The sequence below is a fragment of the Nycticebus coucang genome, chromosome 16 (assembly GCF_027406575.1).
Source record: "Nycticebus coucang isolate mNycCou1 chromosome 16, mNycCou1.pri, whole genome shotgun sequence".
Taxonomy (NCBI): domain Eukaryota; kingdom Metazoa; phylum Chordata; class Mammalia; order Primates; family Lorisidae; genus Nycticebus; species Nycticebus coucang.
This window is the reverse complement of record NC_069795.1, coordinates 18,290,464-18,317,666: the sequence shown is the minus strand read 5'-3', so window position 1 is coordinate 18,317,666 and position 27,203 is coordinate 18,290,464. Positions and strand designations below refer to the sequence as shown.

Sequence of the window (27,203 nt, the reverse complement as noted above, 5' to 3'; positions counted from 1 at the left end):
ACTAGAAATACAGTTGTCATTAACTGTGAAAAACTGTAGGGGAAACACATCTGAAGGGGAAGATCAGGACTTTGTTGTTTATGAAACAGCTATTAGGTGTTCAACTGGAGATACTAACTACACAAATATATGAATCGCGAGCTTGAAGATGAGCCCAAGCCTACAGATTTAAATAAGGACTTGATTATGTAAGGATCAAATTCACAGTCATTGGTCTGCATAAAATCCTCAAGGATATAAAAATGCGGAGGAGGAGAAGGCCTCAGAGCTTGGAAAATGAAGAAAATCTTACAAAAGAGACTAAGAATGAGTGATACCAACACAGTGAAAGAACCTTTTTAAAAGGATAGGTATCCCAGAGAAGAAGTGATAGAAGTGATTCACCAGGACAGAATCATCAGTGGTAGCAAATGTGTCGGATTGATCAAGAAGGATGAGAACTCGACACTTGGAGGTCACTGAAGAACCTGTCCAGATAGTTTAGTTTTGGAGTTCAAGTGTGAGAAAAGCCAATTACAGGGGGCTCAGGAGAGAGGGTGGTTAAGAGTTCTTTTGTTTCCTTTTGTGTTTGTTTGTTTTTGAGACAAGGTCTCCCTTGGTGGATTGAGGAAGAACACAGTGGCCCAGTCACAGCTCCCTGCAGCCTCAAACTCCTGGGTTCAAGTGATTCTTCTGTCTTAGCCTCTTAAATTGCTGGAATTACAGGTGTACCAATGTGCCTGGCAAGAGCTCTTTATTCAGAAACATGGTAGCAGAATGAGTGAGGATGTACCCTGAAAAAATCACCAAATTAGCTAAAATTCTTATGAAATATAAATAGGACAATCATCTTTTAAAACTCATGATGAATTAACAAAAAAGTGAGGGTTTTCTTGAGAGTCAACAATTAAAGGAAACAGAAATCAGGGACGTAAGTGATGAAAGCACCAGCTTCCTTTTTTGATTTAGGCCTTTAGCTTTAAGTTATGTAGGAGACCAAAGTTAAAGCTAAGGACATGTGCAAGGTGGAGCTTCTGATCCAAGATTCTCCTACATAATACCAAATTCCCTAGGACTACTTCATAAGCATATAGTTTACCTGCAAAAATAATAATAATAGTAATAATAGGCTTGGCACCTGTGGCTCAAGCAGCTAAGGCGCCAGCCACATACAACTGAGCTGGCAGGTTCAAATCCAGCCCAGACCCGCCAAACAACAAGGATGGCTGCAACAAAAAAATAGCTGGGCGTTGTGGTGGGCGCCTGTAGTCCCAGCTACTTAGAAGTCAGAGGCAGGAGAATTGTTTGAGCCCAGGAGTTGGAGGTTGCTGTGAGTTGGAGGTTGCTGTGAGCTGTGATGCCATAGCACTCTACCCAGGGCGACAGCTTGAGGCTCTGTTTCAAAAAAAAAAATAATAATAATAATAATTTAAAAATGCCCCCAAAAATGAAATGGCAGAACAATTTATTGTCTTTGGCCTTGGCACAATCTGGTGGGTGAAAATGTTACCCTAGACCCTATAATGAAAATTTTGTACTAAATTAGGTTTGAGTATTAACACTATTTGTGTTGTCAATAATTACTTAATCAGGATCATGACACTGAATCAATCACCTGCTAAATATAAATTTCCCTTAAAGGAACATACCCTCAATCCAGACCTCAAAGTATTCTCAAGATTAAGGATCCAACCAACAAGAAATCAAGATTAATATACATGCATATATCAATATATATCTTATATATGTGTGTATATATATTTTTTTAAATCTCAGGAAAAAATAAAAGACCGAAATCCTTCTAAAATTAATTAGAAAAATTGTAGTTGTAATCTTTCCCATACATAAAATAACTAGCTAAGTCTACAGAACATTTAAGGAACCATCATATTCTTACATAAAATCTCTAGGAGGAAAGAACAATAAGGAAATCACTCCAATTTATTTTATGGGGCTGGTATAAAGTTGAGTTATAGACCAAATCATCCTTGACTGTCAAGGCGTAAATCCTAAACCAGGCTGACAAAGTAATATAACAATACGGGGTTAAATATCCAACAATGCAAGACTGGTTTATCATTAGAAAATCAAATTGTGTATCTACCAGATTAACAGATCAAGAAGGAAAAGGTATGTGATGATTTCTATAAACACAGGAAAAAAAATAATGAATTTAACATTCCTTTTTGAAAAAGGTACATAAGTACTAGGGGTATTGTGGAATTTATTTTGCCTTTTTAAAATAATTTAAAAATGTGGCAAACATGAGTCATGCAACTTTAAAAATATTTCCTTTAAATTTGGACCGAGACAAGGAAATTCACTATTGTCTTTTTAATTTAACAATGTAATAAAGGTCTTAGTTAATGAATGCACCTAAATATATATAAGATAAGTCATGAGGATTGGTAAGGAAGGCATAAAGTTGCTAGAATGAGCACTTTTTATAGTTGTTTTTCTAGTATGTGCAAACAAATTGCCAAAAAAAGAATTTAACAAATATGCTGGAAAGGAGATTAATGTACAATTAATGTTGTTATTTAATAATTAACAGGAAATGAAAATACAAATATAAATGCTACTTTTTTTACATCTATAAATATTTGTAGTATTAAAATTATAATACTTGATATGTACCAAAAAAGATGAAAACAAATCACGTTGATCACTTGTAATTGCAGAAGTCAAATGTGACTTGAGAATTACAAATGTAACACAGTTTCTTCCTTTCTTAAAATGAGTATACATTTTTTTGCACCCTGTGCATATTTGTCTGTCAATCTAAATCTAGGTCTATCAGTAATTGCTTTATTTTCTCATTTGGTTCTTCAGAGACTGATGCTGCCCATTTATGTTAATGTTCTTTGTCTATATTCAATATTTGTCCCTTTCTTTCAAACCTGTTTTGCCTAATTCTTTGTTTATTTTGATTTTTACATGTTCTTTTTTATTTCCCTTTTAAGTCATTCAGTTATTTTTTTCTCATATTTCCTCAGACTTCGTATTCAATTATTAAATACGTTTTTAAATTTGTAGCATTTTCTCGAGATTTTTCACCTAATTTCTGAAGTTCTGTATCTGATTTATATTATACCCAATCTGGAATGAGTAGGTTATAGTTTGGGGTGGGTCTGTCAAGTATGCTTTTATTGTGTGTAAGAATGATACTCTACTCCTTTTTTCTTTCTGTTCTCAAAATATCTTTGCATGGGACTTGACTTTGGGAGCTTTCTGTTGCTCACTTTTTTGTGTGTGAAATTTTTTCTGAACTTTTAGAAGGAGGCAGTGTTTAAGATAACTTTTCTAACTTTATAAGCTCTCTCATTTAGTGTTTTCTGCTAATGTTCAATAATACAGTAGCTTGGTTTTTTGCAAACCTTTGTTTCTATCCCCCTCCAGATCCTATATGGACTTTTTAATTTTTTCCCTATTCTCAGTATACGATTCAAATTTTATTCCACTCCCATCAGTTTCTCTTCAGTAAGCAGATCAGTCCTAAGAAGGAGGCCTGGGTTGGCACATTTCAACAATTCTTAGGTGGCTCTGCCTCCTTCATCTTTTTATGGTGAATCTGTTTCACTCATGGCTGTTATGTTTGGCAAAAAACACTCCCAGTTTCAGCTACTGTTTGAAAATTGGCCCTCCCTGCTTGTCTACAAATACCTGCTGGCTGTTTTCAAATGTTTCTCTTCTTGGGCAAGGTAGAGAGTTCCCCTGTGCCCTTCTTCCTACACAAATGCTGAAACCGTGAAGTCTTGTTCCAATTAAAAGTTTGTTTTCACTTGCTGGTGCTTTGCGGGAACCTCAGCATTTTGATTGAAAGGGTTGTGCATAGGATTTTTAATTTGCAATCTGGTCGTTCTGTCTGGTTTTAGATGGAGATTCATGGAGATCCCAAAACTATAGCTGTAACTATGCGACCACCTGCCTAGAATCATGAGTCTTCATTTTTTTCAAGGGAAAAAAAATTATTAATGGGAATTCAATTGTTTTTTCTTGAATGTAATAATGGAAAATGGTTCAACTTTAATTTGTGAGCATTTTACCATTGCTGGACTTGTAGTATTTGGATGATTCAGGCTATTCTTCATAAGCAAGAATGGAAAGAAGAGCAGGAATAATTTAAGATGAAAAATAAAATAAGCATCATATATCATTGGCTTGTATTGCTTTCCAAACCATTTCAGAAGTTTCAGGGAATGATAGCTGGGCTTCTGTGCCTTGCCTATTTTGTTAGTTTTAGAAAGCTACATAGAACCAAAAATGTGGTAGAGCAGCCTCATGCTTCCCTAGGAGGAAACCAGTGGCTACTATTGACCAAAGGCTCATCACAGTAGATTCAACAATCTTTTAATATTAGGTTTACTGTTACACAGAGTTATGTCAGCTTAAGTGTTTCTGTTTATGCTTTTGACTTAATCCTGGCAGCCTGTAACATACGCGAAACTCTGATTAGAGACCTTCCATACATAGAGGGCTGTCTTTTAGTTAATTGCACATCTTGTCAAAGCTTTCAAAATTCCATTTGTATTTACTGCATTAGTCAGAGTTCTAATACAACCTTAAGATTCTCTTTCTCCAGAATAATTCTCAGGACCAAAATCTGTATTAGTCAAGCTTCTCCTGACAATTCAGAATTAACATGGGTATGGTTGTGTGTGTGTGTGTGTGTGTAGCAGTCCACCATTTTCTACAAAGGGACATGTTCTTAGATCCCTATTGGATGCCTGAAAAAGTGAATAGCACCAAACCCTGCATAGATTATACAAGAATTTCTATAATAGATTATACAAGAATTTCTATAATAGATTATACAAGAATTTCTATAAGATTGGTTGTTACTACAGATATCAGTGTCTCAGCATTTAATTTTTTTCCCTTTCCTTATGAAGTTGAGTACTTTTACCTTTCCACCTCACAGAAACACTTTTATGGTTTCTCTTTGGTTTATTCCAATTGCAAGCATCACTACTCCTGCACTTTGGAACCATTATGAAGTAAAATAAGGGTGCCTTGATCCCAAGCACTGCAATACCACAACAGTCAATTTGATAATTGACAGGGATACTCAGTGACTCACAAGTGGGTAGTCCCTGCAGTGTGGATCCACTGGACAAAGGGGTGATTTACATCCCAGCAGGACAGAGTGGAACGGCATGAGATTTCATCATATTATTCAGAACAGTATACAATTGAAAACGTATGGATTGCTTGTTTTCTGGAATTTTCCATTTGATATTTTTGAACCATGGTTGACCCCAGGTAGCTGAAGCCATAGAAAGCAAAACTGTAGATAGAGGAGGACTACTATATATCTATTATCTATCTATAACACCTCCCAATTTTTATACATGTATCCTATTGGTTCTATACTCATATACAAGGAAATTTCTTGTAAGGAATTGGCTCATATAGGTTATGGAGGCTGGCAAGTCGAAATCTTCAGTTTGGGCCAGTAGGCTGGAGACCCAGGAGAGCTAGTGGTGCGATTCCCCTCTGAAGACTGGCAGCCTGGAGAGCCTGGTGAGCCCATAGGGCTGTCTCATCCAGGGGGTCAGCAGGCAGAGACTGATGAGAGCCCACTGCTCAGATAGAGCCTGGCGATAGTCCACTGGAGAATTTCCCTCTTGGTCCATTGGGAGGCCCATTGTTTTGTTGTATTTAGGCCTTCAACTGCCTGAACAAGACACATCCATATTCTGGAGGCCAATCTACTCCCTCAAAATTCACTATTCACCAGTTTTAATGTCAATCTCATCAAAAGAAAGCTACATTGACACAATTAATCATCACATTTGTCTTGGGTTATATTAAGCTTTTAGACTAGGTATTCTCCCCAGTACCTAACTAGGGAAATAGTACAAAACAAAACAAAAACTTCATGATTCTCTGGGGAAGAGTGATTTGTCTTCCATTTACAACTGAGTCACTTCTGTGGGGATTCAGGAAAAAGTGAGGCTAGAGTGGTTCTCAAATTGCCACCATCTCCATAAGTTTTTTTTTTTTTTTTTTTGGAGGCAGAGTTTCACTCTGTCACCCTGGGTAGAGTGCAGTGGCATCATAGCAACCTCAAACTCTTGGGCTCAAGATATCCTCCTGCCTCAGCCTCCTGAGTAGATGAGCTTATAGGCACCTGCCACAGTGCCCAGCTAGCTTTTGTATTTTTAATTTGTATTTTTAATAGAGGTGAGGTCTCACTTTTGCTCAGGCTGGTCTCAAAGTCCTGAGCTCAAGCAATCTTCCTCCCAAAGTACTAGAATTACAGGTGTAATTTCTCTTTAACCCATCATAATTATATTTACTTGGGGCTAGTGCACAAAAATTTTGTGAGACAACATTTTGTGGTTACAAGTTTTTTTAAGAGAATAAATTCAAATTATTATGCAATAGTGTTATATCTTAAATACATTCTGATCTCATTTTCCACTTTTTTTTTTTTTTGCAGTTTTTGGGCAGGGCCAGATTTGAACCCGCCACCTCCAATATATGGGACTGGTGCCCCACTCCTTTAAGCCACAGGCACCACCCCTCATTTTCCACTTTTGTTGAAAGAGCTATACAGTCATGTATTTTTCCCCTAAAGTTGTATAATTTCCTCATTTTTGTATACGTGTGTTGATTCTGTAAAAAGTTAAATCTCGTCTTTTCAAGACTCTACAAAATAATATAAATTATGTTTTTCCTCCTTAATTCTTATGCAGTATTGACTTGTATTGAAAAGATGCATCACTCTGAGAGCAAGACGAAAGGCCTAATTCAAACAACAGGCAGGATTGTATACCAAGTGAAACATTTATTAAATTCTTTCTTTTCTGAGATAGAGTCTCACTATGTCTCCCTCAGTAGAGTGCTGTGCCATCACAGCTCACAGCAACCTCCAAACTTGGGCTTAAGCGATTCTCTTGCTTCAATCTCCCAAGTAGCTGGGACTACAGGTGCCTGCCACAATGCCTGGCTACTTTTTGTTGCAGTTGTCATTGTTGTTTAGCAGGCCTGGACCAGGTTCAAACCTGCCAGCCTGGGTGTATGTGGCTAGTGCCCTAACCAATGAGCTATGGACATCGAGCCCATTTATTAAATTCTTGCAGGTATGGATGCATATTCTGCATGTGTTGATGGAACAGGGGGCTTAGGTAATAGCAGCTTGAGGTTCGGTTTGCTTGCTACCTATTAAGTCCTTGCTACCCATCCACCTAATATTACCCACTCTCACCAATGTAATGGCACTTCATTCTGACTTGACAAGAAGAAAGCAGTCTATACCCATGTCTCTAGCTTTGCTGTGGAGGGTCCTCAGATGCCTCAGTCATTTGATTCTAAAGGAAGAATACCCCCGGGGGTACACCGTTCCTGGAAGTATTGCAATACCAGGTCAATGCATGGAATGAATGGAACAAGCTCCTATTCCATCTCCTACTTCCCCAAATCCATTTACTATATTGTTCTCAGATAAAGGACACATCAGACACTAAACTGATAAGAACAGATATTATATTTGATCTTAGCTGAAAGGCTGGGAAGTGTTCACTGGTACTGATAATAGCGTTCATTACTAATTGGCTGAGCAAACCAGAACATATTTGATGCCAAACTAAGTATTACAGTTTGATTGCTGATGTGTATGAAACCATTGTCTAATAAATAAAATAATTTATTAGGAAACTAGTAAGTAGAATAACCAAAAAAAGAAATCACTCAGCTTATGTGATATAAATCCAGGAAAAAAATATCAGCTGCTAAAATACAGAAAATTGTTTATTTTTGCAGTCCATTAAAATTTAAAATTTCTGCTCCATTAATTTGCAATGTATTCCCTAAAAACTCTTTTTTTCAGTATTTGCCAATTCATCTCTTACATATCTGTTGGAATATATATATAACACATATATATATATGTTTAATGTGCTGGGTCAAATTCAAATTGAACTCTTGAGATTAATGAAGTTAAATATAATGAATCTACATGAAATAATCTAATTATGAGAAAGCACATTTGGGTGAATCCAGGAAGTCTACTATTTATTTTCCTTAATTAACTTAATGTCAAGAGTTCTTCTTACAAAATTTATGAGACACTGTGAAATTAATAGCTTTTCTCAGAGTTCAAAAATATGTAGCAAGTATACCTTCCATTAAAAATTGAAATTGTTTTCCCCATTTTGATTTGTAACAGTGATATTTATTAGGCTTTATTTTATAGTTCTTAAGTATATTTTATTTCGTGGGTACCGTTTATGGATAGTTATTAGCTACTTCTTCCTATTTTACAGTAATTTTTAAGTGATTTATTTATAAAATACACATTTATTGTTCAATTCTAAATAATAAGTGAAAGAATATTGCTGTTATTTTTGTTAAGTCTAAATTTTGGCAGGATGATTTCATAAGGATACAAATATTTTATCTTCAAAGTGATGCTAGAAATTACTAAAGGATCAACAGTTGATTCCATTGTGGTTTGGGTTTTTTAGATCTGAAAATGTCTCAGTGAAACACAACCAAAGGTAATGTTTAAATATTAGTGTTTTATTAAAGTCATCCGAGAAACTTTGCTCACCCTTTAGGGATAACTGTCTTTAAATCTAGGTTTTATGATTAAAACTGGAAGCAATTAGAAACTTAAAAGTTGGGTCAAAGAAAAGTCTTATACCTATGCCCTAATTAAAAGGAAATTCACATATTCCTTGCCAAATTATGGAGAACACTTTTATGATTTTAAAAACCAGTTTTATATCCTTGGCTTGAACTCACCTTCAGTTAACCAATACTGACTAATTTGCAAAGGATTTGGATTTTTGTCAGACCAAAAAACCCTCAACTATTTTCCTTGTCAATCATTTTTAATTCCGTTCTGGAGACTTTTAGTTATCTTTTACTTAATTCATAGGGTTCTTGTATCAGCTAGCTATAGCTGAGTAACAAATTACCCTAAAACTTAGTGTCTTAAAACAACAATCATGTATTATTTCTAACGAGATTACAGGTCAGATGGTATCACAAGTTTACAGGGTTTGCTGATCTTGGTTGAGCTTGGCTGGCCAATACTACACTCATTACCACTAAATAACAAGCCAACTCAGATTTTTCTCCCTACCTCTGGAAGTTTACCTGAGACACATTTGTGCACACATCTGGAAGTCAGCTGGATGTTAGCTGATGTAGGATGGGATCAAGTGGGAACATTTTCTGTGTCATATGTTCTCTCATTCTTTAATAGACTATCTATGTCAGAGTTCCTCAAGATTCTTTCCTAGATTCAGTGATTCCAAGAGGAGTCACAGGCCTCAGCATATAGTCATAGTCATGGTTATAAATTACTATAGGAAAAAGATAACAATGAAAAATTGGCAAAAGCAGAAGACATATAAAACAATGTCCTGAGAAAACCAGGCACAAGCTTCCAAGAATCCCCTCTCAGTGGAATCATATGGGATGTGCCTAATTCTCCTAGCAATGAATTATGACAACACATCTAAAATTATCTCCCAAGGAAGACCATTAGAGAGTGAGTGCCCAGGGACTGTATTAGAGGCTGGTCCCATATGCATCCTCTGCTTGGATCATACCAAAATTCTGGATTCTCAGAATGGAAGCAAGTGTTCAACAAAAACCATATTATTGGTACAAATAGGTTAGGCACAGTGAGCTACTCTGATTATTTAGAGTGGTGGGAACATTCCCCAAATCCACGTTTCTAAGGGCCCATATTACAAGTAGAACTTTCCAAGGATAGCAGTCACAGACTTGCTCTGTGAACACATTTCTGGCTCTTGGTCCAGAGTTGTTCTCTGGCTAAGGCAAAGTTCCAAGTCGGCCAGTGGAAGCTCAAAAAGCCTCTTAAGGCCTATGCTAGGAATTCTAGGAATTAGTATACATTCTCTTTTGACATAACCTATTGACCAAAGTAAGTCCCAGGATTCTAGAGGAGAGGAAATAGACTCCATCTCTTTATTGGAGAGATTGAAAGAACACATCACAAAAAGCATAGATAGTCATCAATTGGGACCCTGACACAATTAATCTTCCATACTTCCCCAACTTCCATTCTTTGTCTTAGAGAGTTTTGAGAAGCTTATGACTTGTGCAGTTCCACCCATGCATTCCCATTTCATAATGAACTTCAATTACAATTCCTTTCCAACCACCTCTGAATGAGATTCTTGACATTTTCCAGGAGCTTATTCTCAACCTCACTGTAGTGTCTCTCACAAAGTTGAATGCATTGGGCCTATGATTTCTTTCTTCATGCTAAATGTGTGAATTTGCAATAAGACAGCTGCAACCTCTCAGGGATTTGGGACATTATGCCTTAGGCAATCCAGAATGGTTCTCCATCACCTCCAGCTCCAGAGACTCAAAGTTGCTCTATCCTAATTGATGAACTGCAGTCACTGTTACATCCAAGAGGTTTGAAACTCAACTGGACTCAGTCCTCTGAATTGCAGCCAAATTCAGGACCTATCCCATCTCTGGGAGTCTAGGTCTAACTTTCCAAGAGTTCATCCAGAGCTTCTTGGGCGGGTAGTGGAGGCTACTTCAGGAAATTTTCAGGACTGTCCAATATAGATCCAAAATTCTGGGTGTGGGGCAGACAAATTACATGGAAATGAGACATATTTGATGCCTAACACTCATTCCCTGTGACATTTTCAGGCTTCCTAAGATCAAATCTAAGCATGTCACTAGTAGCAGAACATTATGGTTTTTATTGGTAAAATGGCACTGCTGTAGCAGTTTATTTTTAATGGAATACAGTCTTAATACCCAAAATAGCAGATTTTAGCATGGACATTAAAGGAACATTCCTCCTAGGACACTTTCCTGGACAATATAATTCCTCCCCACGACATTTCTTTGGCAGGACAACCCGACCAGTTTTGTCTGGGCCCAGACATGACAGCATTAACTTCTCTTTCTCATGAGCTAATGAACTGCTCTCTCTGATTACCTTCTTCCTGTATTCATTTGGCCTGATTTTTAAGGCTAATTCAACAATTACATCCTTGATATAATGGTTCTTGATTAAAACATCATTACTGTCAATGAAGAAGTGCAGATAGTATTTTTAAAGGTTGAAATTTTGATCAAAAGCTTTCATGTTCTCTTAAAAACACCATAGATGGTATCATTTAATATTCAAAGTAAGGACAAACAATGGAAATGATGTTTATATTTAATCAAAACTAGTTTATTTTCAGTGAAGACCTTGATAACTTTAAAGGGCAAAATAAAATTTTTCCCATATGAACAACATTCTTTGCTGAGATTGCCCTAAAAGACAATATTGTTCTGACTATGTTTGAAGTATTTTAAAATATGTATCTAACTTCCATTTGAATACTTACGGGAAATGCATTCCATAGAGGACGTTATGCAATCCATCTCATATATCAGCCATACCTCAAACAATCTTGTTCTGGGATACTGTATTGCAGATTAAAAGCTAAAACTTAACAGTGGCTTAGGATTTTAATCAAGAACATACTGATATTGAGTAGTAGGGTTATCACTGGAATTCAGTTCTGTCTGCCTTAGCAGACCAAGCCTGGTTTAAAATAGTCAATCTTATTGGACGTATTCCAAATACCACACATGCATGTGCATACACACACATATATATTTACATTATACTTAGACACTTAAAAGATGTTATCCCCAAGTGACTTTCAGATTCTCACAACATTGTTTAATACTTTGATAATGTGCCATAGCTAGAAAGAAGCCACTTAAATATGTTACACTGACGGTATTTTGAATGCTCCCTCAGATTCTAAAGACTTAGAAGATTGTTGCTAGGATGTTATTTCTTTTTCCAAAATGATGATTCTTGGCAGGCAGAGTGTGATTTTATTCACAGGAACATTGTCTTCGGGAATTTTCTCTGTAGGAAAATTTTGAAGAGAATTTATAGAAAACGCTGCTCAGAAAACTTCCTTTTCAAGGCAGTCTGTAAGAAGACTGGCCCTGACAGAGAAAATGCCTGAGAAAAGATTCCAAAATGAATCATGGAGACTTTTTTAAAAAAGATTTTAACAAAAATTAAGAACATGTACCCTAACTTGGAGAAGAATTTAACATTATTCAATGGAATTTTGTTAAAAGCATAATGAAGATAAGCTATAATGTTTTCTTTCTTACTTTGCTTATTTCTGTCTTACTTTAGAAGTTGAGTAGTGGAAGCCTGAATAGAGGGGAAATGCATTTTTATTTAGATGAAATAATTATGAGTGGATTAGCCATAATATAAGCCCCTACCCCTCAAACACTGGCATTACAAAGATGTTTGAGAAGTAAAAGGGTCTTCTCATCCCCCAGCAAAGTAAAGAGCATTTGAAACCTGTGTTTGCTTGTTTAGAAAAATCTTCCTCCTAGTTCAGTTCCCCAGAAGAAACAGAAGTGGTAACCCTCAACAAGACACTTTCATTTTGGAAGATAAAGAAATTTCCCACCCTACAGGTTCATGTAGGTCCAAGAGTGCTGTTACAGGAAGGTCCGCCATTGTACAGGGCATGTGATGAGGCAATGGCAGGACCCGTGGTACCAAGAGTGTACGATAATCACAGAGAGAAAAAGAACATCCTCTGTTCTACCTTGACATAACAAAAATATTAACTAGCACTTATTTGAAGCATGTTAAATATCCAAGCGCTGTATTAGGCATATTGCATTATTAATTTAATAAATTCTTGAAGTGCTTTTACCCTCTCTGTTACAGATCCGGAACCTGAGACAACAGAAGTTGAGTAACCTGTGGCCAATAACACAGAGTCACTGTAATGAAGACCAGCGTTATTCCTCTGAATCTTTTCCTCCTATTTACTGCGCTAAGTGTGGCACTGTAGAGTCACTCATGGTTCTGGACAAGTCCTCCAATTAAGAAGAGAGGATGGAACTAGAAAGAGATGGACATTCCTACCAAGTCAAATTTGGTGTCACTATCATGATAATCCAAGTAATAGAAATTTAAATAGTACAGAATGCATCACCCCTGAGAAATGACCTTCTACACCCAAAGCCTTTTCTGAATCTTGCCCAAACTATTCTGCTTCACTAGCAAGAAGCCACAGCTTAATATTACGACTCCCTACACTACAGCCATCTTTCTCTTTTCTTTATTCTTATCTCCCTTTTCTAGTCTTGTCCATATTTCTCTTCCTGGGATGGCTTGTGTCCCTCCAATTCTCCTTCCAGAGCTCTTCTTTGCATGGACCTACTGCCAAAAAATGGCTTATTAACATCTTACTACATGTTCTTTTCCACACTGGAACTGTGAAGGATACAAACCCGAAGCAGGAGTCCTCAGCCTGTCTCTTTTCCTCTGGTATTTCCTCTACATTTATGATGACTCTTTTCGACCTTATACTTTCAGGACTACCTCCTTTGACAGTCCCTCACTTCCACCCATTGCCCACCTCCAGAACTTAGCACTTGGAATTTTAACTCGAATAAAGGATTCTGAAAAACAATTTACCTGCCAACGTTCTGGTAGCAAATTCAATAACCAGAAAGCAAATATAAGTAAACTCATCTTCCCGCGAAGTCCAAAAAAGCATAGATGTCTCAGTTACGGGGCATTCTTGGTTCCCCTTATCAGTGTGACCTTTCAAAGTGTAATTCTTTCTGTCATCCCCATTAGTGGGACAAGTCTCTGGAAAGCTTCATGGAGAACTGTGGGTTGTGTTCCTTGTTACCATATTGCTCTAAGCTGTGATATATTCATGCAGGTTTCTTTTCAAGGCATTTTCCCCCTGTTTACACAGAGACATTTTTCTTCCAACTACTAGAACATTTGATTTGTGATCCTAAAGGACCACGTGTTTTCAAACTGTGGAACATCTCATCAGCATTTGAAATTTTCATTTCTTAATTTACAAAGTGAGGAGCTAACATCAGGCTATTCCAGTTTAACAACATAGTCCATGTGCAGGACTTGTGAGGTGTTAGGACACTGACATCAAGCTCACATTGTAGGAAAATATGGATAGAAGAGAGGAATGCATCCACTCGGGGGAGCTGGGTGTGCAGTTACAGCTATTCAGGCAGCTCAGACGCCTGAGTAATTGTCAACGTTTTATGACACAGAAAATTTTCTCATGAAGCATTCTGCTTCATATGCAAATAAGTTTGCACACTTAGGATTTCTTTCTCAATATGTAGAAAGCTTAAAAGTGGAGTTCACTCTTCTTAAGTTCCAGTTTTAGGAGCATAAAAATTCACTTTCAACAAAAGTTAGACTCCACCCCTTTCACAACTCAGTTTCTTTTACTTGCCAACATATTATGTAATGTTACATAAATCTAAAAATATTTTTCATCTTTGGTGTATCTAAAATTGCTACAGAATTTTTTGTATTTTTAAATGTAATTTCCTGTAATTTCCCCCATATGTGTATAATTGATGCTAATTTTATAGATACCAGATTCAGGATCAAATAATCAAGGTTCAAGTAGTTATTTTCTTTCTGAACACACAGAACTGTCAGTTACTAAAATACACACCAATGGGATATTTTAATATAATAAATACAGGTTTATAAAATCAAAGACTCTGGGTTTTTCAAGAAACGTTTGAAAATCAAATTCTTGTAGAACTCTCTTCATGACCTCTTCAAACACACTTCTCAACCCTCATTATTTGAGTAAAACAGTCACGGTTAGTATGGGTTTTCTTTGGCCTCAGGACTAAATTTCTCCCTTTTGTCTTAATTTTGCCCTCTGGGCCAATTCAGAATAAGCCTAATAATTTTTGTCCAAGATCATTCCTTAAATATTTACTGTTAGCTATTCTATTTTCCATAAAATTTACTATTCTCAATTGTTTGTATAGGTTCTAAAAAATAAAAACTAAGGACACTAAAGACTGAGACTCATGTTATTAGATTTCACATATTGAGAAGAAAAATGAAAATAAATGTCAAGACTAGGAAAACACTAGTAAAAACAAAATGCATATTTTTAAGGTTAAATTTCTCAAGGTTAAATATTCTGAGTATGTCAAATGCCTAAATCTAATATTGTACCATTTAAAAGTCTGCATTATATTCTTAATATAATCTAAACGTTTTAAATTTTTTTTATTTTGAAAACATCCAGTAATAGGCTTAATTTAATCTTAATATAAACCATCTATTGTATTACTTTTATCTTTGTTGATGTAACATGAGACACGGACAGCTGATCCATTGTTTTTCGAAAATGATTTCTTTTTGAGATTTGGGCAATTGTTTAGTTTAGTCTAAAAATAACAATGCTAATTTCAAAGAGTATAACAGACTATTCTATTGCCCTTGCCACGACTAATGGAACAATGTATTCCTTAGAATGTACTTGTTATTACTGAACAAAACATAAAGTTAATGAGATGGTGTCCTTAAGAGATTGGTATGGCTCTCATGGCAGTAACAAATTTTGATTTTAGCCTCTCTACTTGGCAGACTCTTACATGTTGTTGTTTTCTTTTTTGTTTGTTTGTTTTTGTCATTGCTTTCTTATGAATAATTCTATTTGACAGGTAATTTTATATAAAAGTGTCCCTTGACAGGTAATATTTGAGAGATATAATTTTTATACCTTTTATTTGTAAAGGCTGGTCTCCTTTGATCATTTCCATAGATGAAGTAATATCATGAGAAATTAAATGTTCCTTCATGGCCTTCTTCTGATGCTAATGTAAGTTATAAACGTAATATTACGTCTTGATAATACACGAGCTATCTGAATATGTCTGCAGCGTTCAGCCATCATCTCAAAACACTCTGTTATGACTTCTTTCTCTCTTCCTTGAAAATCTTTCTTTCTGTCTTAACACATGTTCATTTTTGTGTCTCGTTAGCTTTGTTTTCATGTGTCCTGTAACACTGACTGTGGTATGAACAGGTAAGTTTATTTATATTTTGTTTTAACATTTGTAGTTGGCTCTCATTGTCCCCAACCTGACTTGTTTTGGGGGTAGCAGTCAAGTCAGTAAAGGATATTATCAACAAATCACTCTGCTAAAAGTACATGTACTCACATTGAGCCAAATATTGGCCATAAGTTCCTGTTACGCACGACTTCAGGGTCAGTTCCTGACCGCTTGTTCTTACGTACAACCCCATGGAAATCAGGATTGGTGCAACTGGAACTGAGAGTGAGTGTCCAGTTAAGATTTGGCATGGAAGCCCCTGACGGCAGAACTTGGCTCAGGATTTGTTTAAACGAAACGAAGTACTTTGCTTTGGACTACAGGAAGGAGGGGACAGGGAGAGAAAATAAAGAAAGGAAACTTCTGCCTATTTGAGGGTTGTCTGGCAGGACAAATGCTTAAAGCCAGTATGCAAAAATAATAAATTACGAAAGGATATTTTATGACATGAGAAATTTAATTCTTTATAATGAAAAGCTACCAATAAAAATAGGGCAACAAATCTATAATTTAATTGATTATCTCTTTCCAGCATATACTAAATATACTCAGGGGCTTTCCAGTTCCCTCTTTCAATCTTCCTGTGTCAGCAAATGACTGATTTTGTCTGATGTAAAATCTATCGTACCTTTCTCTCTTGTTGACAAACTATCTTTGGCTTTATACTTTCTTTACTTTACTTTCTGAGATGCAAAGGTATCACAAGCCTCACCACTCATGGGCTTTCTTGTTCTTGTCCTTTCCCAGAGCTTCAGACTATATCTCTCTTGGTCACTGTCCTTATCTTTCGTCTTCCCTCCTCCTTAGCCTTTGGCGTTTTACTTAGGATTTTGGGTACCGACACAGAGATTTGGAGGAGTGCCCAAGGAAAGGTAAGGCAGACCATAATAATCTGAAAGCAGGGACAGAGGAAAGAGTTATGTGGCCATACGATTGACCTTAGAAGCAGGAGGTTGGGGACATTGACTTTGGTGTTCCACTGACAGGGTGCCAGTCCTGCTTGGTCTGTGCTTCTCTTTCATCTGTTTTCTTCAGTACTTTCTACCAACTGGCTCTTTGACTGTCTACTGCGAGCATTTTGTCTTCTCAAAGGAATATATCCTTGGACTTATGGCTTACTCACAGTTTTCCTTTTACAGCAATGACTCATCTTTGAGGATCCGTTCACCTTCTAACCCCATAGCTAATAGGTCTCTGTGCATTCTTAATTCAAATATTGGAGCATGACCTCTCTCTGAGGGACCCATCCCTCATTAGAGAATAGTTTGCCATAGATTCTTTCATGGCTTATAGTTGTCCTGGTACATGTTTGTCTGAGATGCCTCATCTTGGTTTGCTCACTTATGGGCTGAGAGAACAGGATTATATAATAATAAACATTGCTATCTAAGGCTATGAGAGGATCAAATAGCTTTACTAAGCTGGGTCTGTGAGTATTTCCGGGCCACTTCTTGAATATAAATTTGGTTTTTTCTCCTTTGCCATCAAATTTGCACATTCTCAGCCAGTGCCTCATTCATCTTGAAATCAAAATTTCAGGGACATTGAAACTTTAATAATAAATGTAAATAGCATTATAATGCAATATTTTAAAAGTCAAAATGAAGACAAAAGCCTATGGTGAACAAAATATCAAAATGTCTAATAATATTAGTTTTTCTTCTTCCTCAGGCTTTAGTGTGGCCTGACTTCACACTAATCCCAACTACTTCAACTAAAACAAAAGAAAATTGTGCTCCTTTTATTCAGTTTGACACGTTTGTTCTCACAAGCCTGCTACGTCTATTTCTTTGACGTTGACTTCTCTCAACTCTGTTTGAAATAGAAATACTTGGAAATTTAATTCTATATAGTTAGCAGCGACTTCCTAATTCAGAGTAGATTTAGAGAGTTCTCACTGGATAGATTCATGGTTCTTGTTAAAATTGTTGATACAGATAAAAGGAGATGAATGCAGACCATAGGAAAAGCATAAAATCTTGGAACAGTCATGTAAAAAATGTGTTAGGGAATCAGACTAGGGTTCAGGCCTAGTACGAAAACACAGATTTTCTCCTGGGACTGTCTGTTCTCCCAACATCGTGACTGCCCCAGGCCTGTCCGTATCATTCAGTGATTTAGGCTGGTCCCTCCTGGTTGAAACCATTCTAGGACACAGGTTTCCATGGTTCCCTCATCCCTTTCTGCTAATGAGTCTTTATCTCTTTTATTGCCACTGCTTCTTTTTCCCATTTCCTCAAGGCTCAATCCTCAGACTTCTTGTTTTTTTTTTTTCCTCATCATAACATTTGCATTTACCCTCATAATTTCATTGCCATAGAGATGCTTCTGGAAAATATATCTCCAGTCCTGGACTTCCCTAGCCCCAAAGGCTCCTGTATTTGTGCTTCATTTCCATCCTTCCACCACACCCTCATGCACGTCCATATCACCTCACACTTTGTAGACCTGTGTTTAGGAAGTAAAAAGTGTTCTTGTATTTAACTCTAAAACCAGTCTTCCCTTTTATATTTTGTTGAAAGTTATCCATGTTTTATTTCCTTGAGAGAAGTTATTTAATATACAATTTCATTTTTGTATTCCTTACAAGGAAATAGCATGTTGAATGTAATAGACATTTGCTAAATAATATTTGCTAAAGATCCTGAAATGTAAATAAAAAGGCTGTAATAGAAACCTCTGCTTTTCAAGCCCCCACCATCTGTTGGAGGAATAAGACTCACAAGCATAGTCCCTTGAAGAAACTAACAGCCACTAGCGGGGACTTGCTTTGCAAACCCCACTCTATTCTTCTTTTAGCTATGTATTTTTGATAATTTCAAACTATGCAATGTATCAATAATAATTTGATGCTTTAGCAACTATGGGCTCAGGACTGATCTTGTTTCATTTCTACTCCTCACAATCTCCTTTCCATGTCATAGCTCACAATAATCTCAAAATCTTGGACCCAAGAGATCCTCTTGCCTCAGCCTCCCTAGTAGCTGGAACTACAGGTGCCCTTTCAGAGACCAAATCTCACTCTTGTTCAGTCTGGTCTTGCACTCCTGAGCTCCAGCGATCCACCAGCCTTGGCCTCCCAGAGTGCTGGGATTACAGGTGTGAGCCACCACACTCAGCCTTCAAATACATACTTACTTTAAAGATAACCAGGGTTTATGTGAGATGAGTATAGGCATATAGGAGGTAGTGACTAATTCTCTGTACAAGTCAGGGAAGCATCGCAGAGAGTTGCCAGAACTTCATCTTAAAGAGACGCAGTAGTAGTTTGACTGGTATGCAGCTGAGCATGGGCTACCGGGCAGAGAAACAGTAGGGGAAAATGCACATAGCAGTCTCTTGGCCGGTTTGTACCTCTCCCTTGATTTCTGCGTCCACCTGGCTCTAGTTCTTTCAATATGATGCAATTGTTGCTCGCTTTATTAGCTCCTTGGCTTCAACCTCCAGGTCAGTCACTATTTCTTCTATCTGTCCTGGTATCCTATGGTCAGGAATCTCATAACAGGACTCCCCAAGGGTACATTCCCAGTATCAGTTAGCTTTTCTTTTTAACAAACCATCCCAGAACTTAAAAGAATGTAACCACATCCATTTGATGTAGCTTTTGGCCTTGTCTGTCTCCTGTCTTCTAAGATATAGCTCTCTTCGGTTATTGACTCAGAAACTGCATAAAATCAAAATGTAATTGTACTTTCTAGACAAGAGCTAATGAGATCTAGCACATCAGACTTGCATTTCTTTCTGTCATAATTTTTGCCTGGGAATAAAATGAATGATTTAATCATCAGGGATGATTTTGTTCAATATTATTTTTTAAAAACCTGCAGAATAATGAAAGCTAAAGTACAAACTCTCAGATTATCTATTAACTTTGGAATTGATTCCTTGAATTACTAAGCAATGCAATTTTAACCATCAATTTGCTAAGCCAGCTGGGCACAGTGGCTGAAACCTATAAGCCCAGCACTTTGAAAGGCCAAAGCAGGAGGCTTACTTGAGGCCAGGATTTAAGACCAGCCTAGGGAACATAGTGAGACTCTGCCTCTACAGAAAGAAAAAAAAGAAAGTAAGAAAATTCCACACCACTTTCACTGACACATGTAGGTCAGACAATTAAGTTTGTGAATTCAACCTAGAAAAAGAGTCATTGCTGAATATCACCACGATCATCTTTGAAGTTCTTCCTTTAGTCATCTAGCAATATTCAGCAATGATGTATGCAGCACTTTTTCTAGGAGGAGTTTGCAAACTTACTTGTCAGACCTGACACCCATTTTCTTTTCCTTTTGTTTCTTTTTTTTTTTGCCAGTTTTGTCATCTTTTGCTTCCTTTGATCCACCCAAGAACACTGGTATGTGGGTTTTCTGTTGACATAGCTTACCCATCTTCCAATGCATGATTAGGAAAATGATTTTTCATATGAATCAAAGATTAAATGGAGCTGTATATAAAGAAAATAATGCTCACAGTTGGGTGACAGTGAAGGGCCTGGAGTGCTATGTTGAAAGGATACATAAGTTGATGTGGGGCGGCACCTGTGGCTCAGTCGGTAAGGCGCTGGCCCCATATACCGAGGGTGGCGGGTTCAAACCCGGCCCCAGCCAAACTGCAACCAAAAAATAGCTGGGCGTTGTGGTGGGTGCCTGTACTCCCAGCTACTCGGGAGGCTGAGGCAGGAGAATTGCTTAAGCCCAGGAGTTGGAGGTTGCTGTGAGCTGTGTGAGGCCACGGCACTCTACCGAGGGCCATAAAAGTGAGACTCTGTCTCTACAAAAAAAAAAAAAAAATAAGTTGATGTGTCCCCCTAAGCCTTGTTCTATTGCTAGTATGACAAGATGTAGGTGTGTGCGCCTTGGGCATAAGAGAACTTTTAAGAGAACTCTTTAGGGTATGGTGGGTTTGAGGGTTGTGGGTATTAAAAAAAATATGTTAGAACACTATTAATGACTGAAAGGTATAAGTTAGTCCTTTGCATGTTTGCTTCTCTGCCTGGTGAACAGGCTAGAAACAGACAATGCCTGATAACAAGGATATTCTTCTCTAATAGTGAGATAGTATCCAGATATGGATAGCCTGTTTTTAATACCCACAACCCTCAAACCCACCATACCCTAAAGAGTTCTCTTAAAAGTTCTAACATAGAACACGATTTATGACTGAAAGTATAAATATAAAGTATATAAATATAAAGTATAAAAGGTATAATTATCTATTGTTATTGCTAATCTTGTTTCCTGACTTATGTATTTTTTAATGTATTTTCTACCATTCAATAAATATTTTTAGAGTTGCTACCGTGAACCAAGTAATGTATTTGGCAAAGGAGTCAGGGTGAGTTTTACAGTATCATACTAAATACAAGGGTCAAAAATGTATTCTGTAATAAGGTTCACATTTTAAGACAACTCAAATCTATTAGACGACTACAGGTGCTCAAGACAATAATAAAGTAAGAAGAGAGATGTGGATCAGGGAGTTTGCAATGTTAGTTAAGAGTGGTGAGAAGATGACGTGGAGTCAGGAATTTAAGGAAGCAAAGGCAGCTTGGCAGGTATCTGGAAGAGGCAGGGTCTGGAAAGAGTAGACGCTGGGTATGTTTAAGGAGCAGCAACTATGGCTACACCTGAGTGAGTTAAAAGAAGAAAACGGGAGAGAAGATCAGAGAAGTAATGCTGGGATGGTCAAGTCAGGTAAAGCTTTGGGGGACAATTGTAAGAACCTGGTTTTATGTTTAGAGTGAATCCAAAAGGAGAATTTTGAGCAAAGTAAGGGAAAGAGTCTATTTATATTTTAAAAGGATCAATGTGGTTGCAAAACCAAGAATAGACTGGAGTGGAAGAATGAAGACGTAGAGGGAGCGAGACTTCTTTGGAGGCTCCTGCCAGGTGACTGATGACAGCGGCTTGCACTGGGCTAAGGGCAAGAGAAGTCCAGATGGTGGTTAGAGCTGGAAATTCTTTGAACGTAGATGGATTTTGGATTGAGTGCTTAGAAAAAGGAATTACCTTTGCCTGAAATGGGGAGGGCTGCAGAAGACATAGGTTTGCTTTTGTTTTGATTTTTTTTTTAAGTAAAGTAGTGGTGGTGGTGCGAGAAGATAGAAGTTCAGTTTAAAAGTTGATTTTGAAATGGTTGTAGACATTCAGTTGGAGATATCTAAATGGTAATTAAATAGGGGAGTCTACATTTCAAAGGACGATCGTAAGCTTGAGACATAAACTTGAGAGTACTCAAAATTGCGATGGGATTCCTAATCAAAAGATGGAATGAAATTATAAAGAGAGTTAGTAAAGACACAAAACAAAAACAAAAAGTCACAATTTTTAGAGATTAGGGAAAGAAGACTGAGGAGGTAGCTAATAGGTGGGAGAAAAATCAAAAGCGGGGCTTTCTAGAAGTCAAGCGAAGAACTACTTTTTAAGTTAAAACAGCAATCCTGTAGCATTTTTTGTATATGCTACTTTGAGACCCTCCCTTTTTGCATTTCCATGAGTGCCCTTCCTAAAATTTAGTTCAGAAGGATAGCTTTCTCCTGAAAAGAACTTTTCTTGTTTGAGGATATATGTATCTCCAAACAAACCCTAAGGCCCATGATGGGGGACCAGGGACCCTTCCAAGGCCTCTGGCCAGCTTCTCACCTACCACAAACAGCTGCCTCCTCTGTTAGGACTCTGTGAGAGATGGAAAGCTTCTCCTCCTCATTAAAGAGTTATGCATTTGTCTTTTTATAAGGTTTCATTAAAAAAAATTTTTATAAGCATTTAACAAGTGGCTAGAAAACAATTACAGACTGAAAGCCATGCCTTTATAAAGTAGCCACCACAAAGACAATGGAGATTATGTGATGAGTAAGCAACACCATAGCAGTAAAAGAGAACAAGGCTGGCCTGGCATAGAAGGTGCGGCTATAAAGTGTGGGTGCTGGTGTGTCTGGCTGGAGGGGGCGGTAGAGAGGGTTTAGGAAAAAGTAGTGGGAAGGCAGGGTGCCAAAAAAGATCTTTCTCTAGAGATAGCTAGAAAGAGAACATAAATAAATAAAACAGTGATTCATGCTGTGTGATGCTACAAACCTTGTCCAGCAGACCTTACTTACGTAGGAGAGAGGGCTCTGATGACTGCAGTGGTTTGTGAGAACGTGGAAAAACTATTGGATTGAGCCCCAATTTGACCAGTTCCTGAGATTGTTGGCTTTATTTTCTTTGGGAAACTTTAGAAAGAAAGCAAAATGCACGCAGGACAAACAGAAACTAATGGGAGATGATGATAATATCCAGAAATTTCTATTTCACTTTTCTAGAACTTACTTATCAAAAGTCTTTGAAATGCATGATACTTCTAATTAAAGATCAGAACACAATCATCTGTCCCTATTACTCATGCAAATAAATCATATGCCAACTATGTAAAAGACACTGTGCTCTTAATATTACCGTCTATGACACGCCATCTCTCTCTCTACTCTTCTATATCGAAGACTGCAAAACTTTTTGACATTTTTCTATATAAATAGGAAATACATTTCCATTTGTTCAGAATTTCTCCATGAAACTGTGAGAAATAGATTCCCAGATATGCACAAATAAGAAATCAAATCAGCTTTTATTTTTCCAAGATAATCAAAAGATCTTTCTTTTTTCTTTGTTCTAACCTAAATCCCTTCTTAGAAAGAAACCAAATTAAAAAATAAAGTCACAAATGTGCCTTCTTGTGTACTTATCGATTTACTGGTTTAGGGCTGATAGGGGCAGTATTTTCCTTCCTTTTGTCAGGACTAGAAACCTGAAATCACACAGCAGTTCAAGAAAGGACTCCAGTGGCTGAAAGCAAAGGTCCTTCCCAAGGAAAGAAGCACAACAAAGGCTTGGCAAAGCGTGTCATTCTGACGCTGCCCAGCTGGGGCATGAATCTTTCTACACATGTAACTTCTAAAGACTATCCCTAACCCAACTATTAACTGATGTTTGAAATTCCGCTTAGAAATTCTGTCAAAACTACTGAGAGTTGGGGTAGGGATAGTTTTAAAACCTGGAAAGCCTAATGTTGTTTTCATTTTTCTCCAGTATTCTTTTATTCTTGCAAGCTAATTGCTACCAGGATGTGCTCTCTCTGCTGCCTGAAAGAGGGAGTAGCAGGTTACAGTATTTTCCTTTAAGAACTAGTAGCCTGAGAGAAAGGAGGATAGCTTGAACCCAGGAGTTTGAGGCTGCAGTGAGCTATGATCAGCCTGGTGACAGAATGAGACCTTGATGTTTTTTTTTTTTTTTTTTAAAAAAGGAGGAAAGAAAAAGAGCAGGCTGAAGATCTATAAACTATTTTTTTGAGCTTTGTTAATTGTCTTTTGTTTGTGTTTAGCACCCTTGGCTGGCATAGACCCACCCACAGGTGCCTGGGCATAGACCCACCCACACTTACACCTTCTCACATGCAGTCCACTGGCTCTCAGCCTGAACCATCACCATCTTCCTGCCTTATTGCCTTTCTCAGCTTTTTGAAACATCACCCATGTTCCTCAATGCATGGCCTCCTCCCTCTGTCTTCAAAGCAACATTGGGTCTCTTTGACCCTTCTTCAGACTTATAACTTCATGACCACAGCTGGTCAAGATTCTTTGCTGTTTACAAGCTCAAGTAATTACGATGGGAACTCTCAGAATATCCAGGACAATCTTAGTCACTTCTGTACAAACGTTTCCTTTGTTCAGTAACATATTCACAGTTTCCAGCTTTGGGGCACAAACATCTTTATCAGGGAGGGCATTGTTCTGCCCACCGTGGGGGTGGCATTACTGATTATAAATCTGAATGTAAACTGTGAATGAAAATTGCACAGATGTGGAATCAACCTAAGTGCCTTTCACTTCATGAGTGGATAAACTTTCAATTCAGGAGTAGATAAACACACACACACACCATGGAGTACTACTCAGCAATAAAAAGAAATGAAATAATGTCATTTGCAGCATTATGGAGACTATTGCAGACTATTATTCCAAGTTAAGTATTTCAGGTAAACCAAATACCATGTGTTCTCACCGATGAGTGGGAGCTAAGAGATGGGTACACAGGCGCAAAGTGATACAAAGACATGAGAAACCAGGGAGTGGGGAGAGGGGAGGGTAGACGTAGTATGAAAACATATCTATTTGGTACAATGAACACTATTTTGGTCATGGGCACACCAAAAACCCTGACTTAATCATTATACATGTAATAAAGACACTTATACTCACCCCTTAGTCGATATTTTGAAATTTTTTTAAAAAGAAAAATATGCATGCATTCTCATCCCCCTGGCTGTCGTTCTTCCACTGACCCTGCACTCTGACAGGGCAGGTCTGATGGTGATCAAGTCTGCGCACTCATGGAACCGGCAACCTCATGGAGCTGTGCCCCCATAGCACCCCAAAAGGACAGCAAATTATTTTACTTCAAACAATTATAAGACTTAGATATTGAACATCCACGTATTTGTGTTTTCAATTACTCAAAAGCATTTATCAAGTGCTTAATGTGAAAATGCCACTCCACAAAAGGAGATCTCAATTTCCGGCAAGCGTTCAAAGTTATGAACTGTGACCTCAGCCTCTCTTAGACAAACCAACCATTATAAACATCCCCAGAGAGCCTCTAGGAAGCCTTCTCTGCAAGAAGGGCTCCTAACCCAGGGCTTGTGCTGCGGCTCCAGTGGTCTGGGACTTCCTACCAACCTCATGCAAAGCTGTGCCTGTCTGTGTCTGTGTGTTTGGCGAGCAGGCCAGAGGCTCCATCGTTTTCACCTAATTCACAAAGGGCTCGATGATACACCGTATTGTAGCTCATGAGGTCAGAGATCTCCTGCTCTGTTTCTACATTTGGCTCCAGCAACGTTTTCAGGAAACTGAGTGAATGATGCTATTGATTCCTCAGTTTACCTTCTGAGTTACTGACCCGTCTTCACGTCTCTCACTGTCAGGAAGAGTTGTCTTCTGTTCATTCAGTTCTTAAACTAACAGCAAAACCGCCTCTGCTTAACCGTGTGCCATGTGATAAAGGGAAACAAAGCCTTAGACAATGGCAGAACTTGAAGGTTAGCTCTGGAGCCTCCTTTCCTTTTCTGACCCTGGAAAATTGCCCTTTGGATGGTCCTGCTCCATCAGTTGCCACATGTATGCATCCAGTTATATACTATAAATTATGAGTGAAAAGAAAGGAATCAGAAAAAAGATGGGAGAAGGATTATATGTAAAGCAAGGTCCTGTCCTTCTGGCACCAAAAGCAATAAAATCAATTGAAGACAGAAGTAAACAAAATGGTATCCTTCTGCATGGATTGAATAAAGAACCACTCCCTCCTACTGCCCTCACTCCAAAGCTGCACATTCGCAAAAGCATAATTTCTTTCAGAGAATGAGCCTGATTCCTGCAGGGCAAGGCCAGCTGTGGGTGGTTTGGGCTGTGCTCCCATTTGGGAATGATTTCAGTCCAGGCTTGGAAGACCTGCTGCCTTAACTCTTTATTCCTCCCTCCTCCTCTGCAATTCCAAGAAAAAGCATGAAGATACTACGTTGAGTTCCTTTTCTGAATATCTCAGTTGTTCTCAGTGAAACGTGCCGCCAGCCCCATGAGACGGCAGGGCAGTGGGGCCCTGGCTGACCTGAAGAGCCGTTCCCAGGCTCTGGGATATCTCACCCTGCACAGTGTCAAAGTGGGTGGCAGGTGGGCGATGTGCCCTGGGGAGGTAGGTCAGTCCATGCACTCGTATACACGGTACCTGGCTGTGAGCTGAGCCTGTGTCCTTTTTATTTCCTCACTTAAAAAGAGTTCTCTTGTCGCTCCTTCCCACTCTCAGATTTCACTCTATTGCTCATCACGTCCCTCCCCATATAGTTAACCCCATCCACCTGCATTTCCAGGACATGACATGAACAGAAACTATGTCTTCATCTACTGATTTGATGTCTTAAAGACTATCTAATTTTGCAGGGCTGGTGGTGTCAGGAACAGATAGAATTAAAGAGACAGGGCAAGTGAAGAGTGAGCTAGAGCTGGGTTTCTACGTGATTCAGTTGAAGAGGTTGAACATAATCCACAAGTAGAATATCCCTGACTTTGCAGTATTAAGGATCATGAAAATAACATGATGGGCTATGTCCTGTATTTTATATTACGACTTGATCGTCCATATTGAATGAATTCATTTTTATAAAGGACTCTGGATCCACAAGATTATCTCTATTTACTGCCCCCACCCCCCACCCATGTCGGTCTCTAGGATCAAATGATCACACATGAAGTCACTTTCATTTTAATCCATCTGAAAAGGTTCAAGAAGACTGAGAAAGAG

The 27,203-nt window shown here is 38.0% G+C and overlaps 1 non-coding gene across 1 annotated transcript; it reads right to left on the bottom strand.

Annotated features, from left to right (window-relative positions):
* Window positions 1-7,313: 7,313 nt before the first annotated feature.
* Window positions 7,314-7,504, bottom strand: LOC128568336 (U2 spliceosomal RNA). The gene has a single exon (XR_008375140.1). It is a non-coding gene; the product is annotated as a U2 spliceosomal RNA (small nuclear RNA).
* Window positions 7,505-27,203: the final 19,699 nt, after the last annotated feature.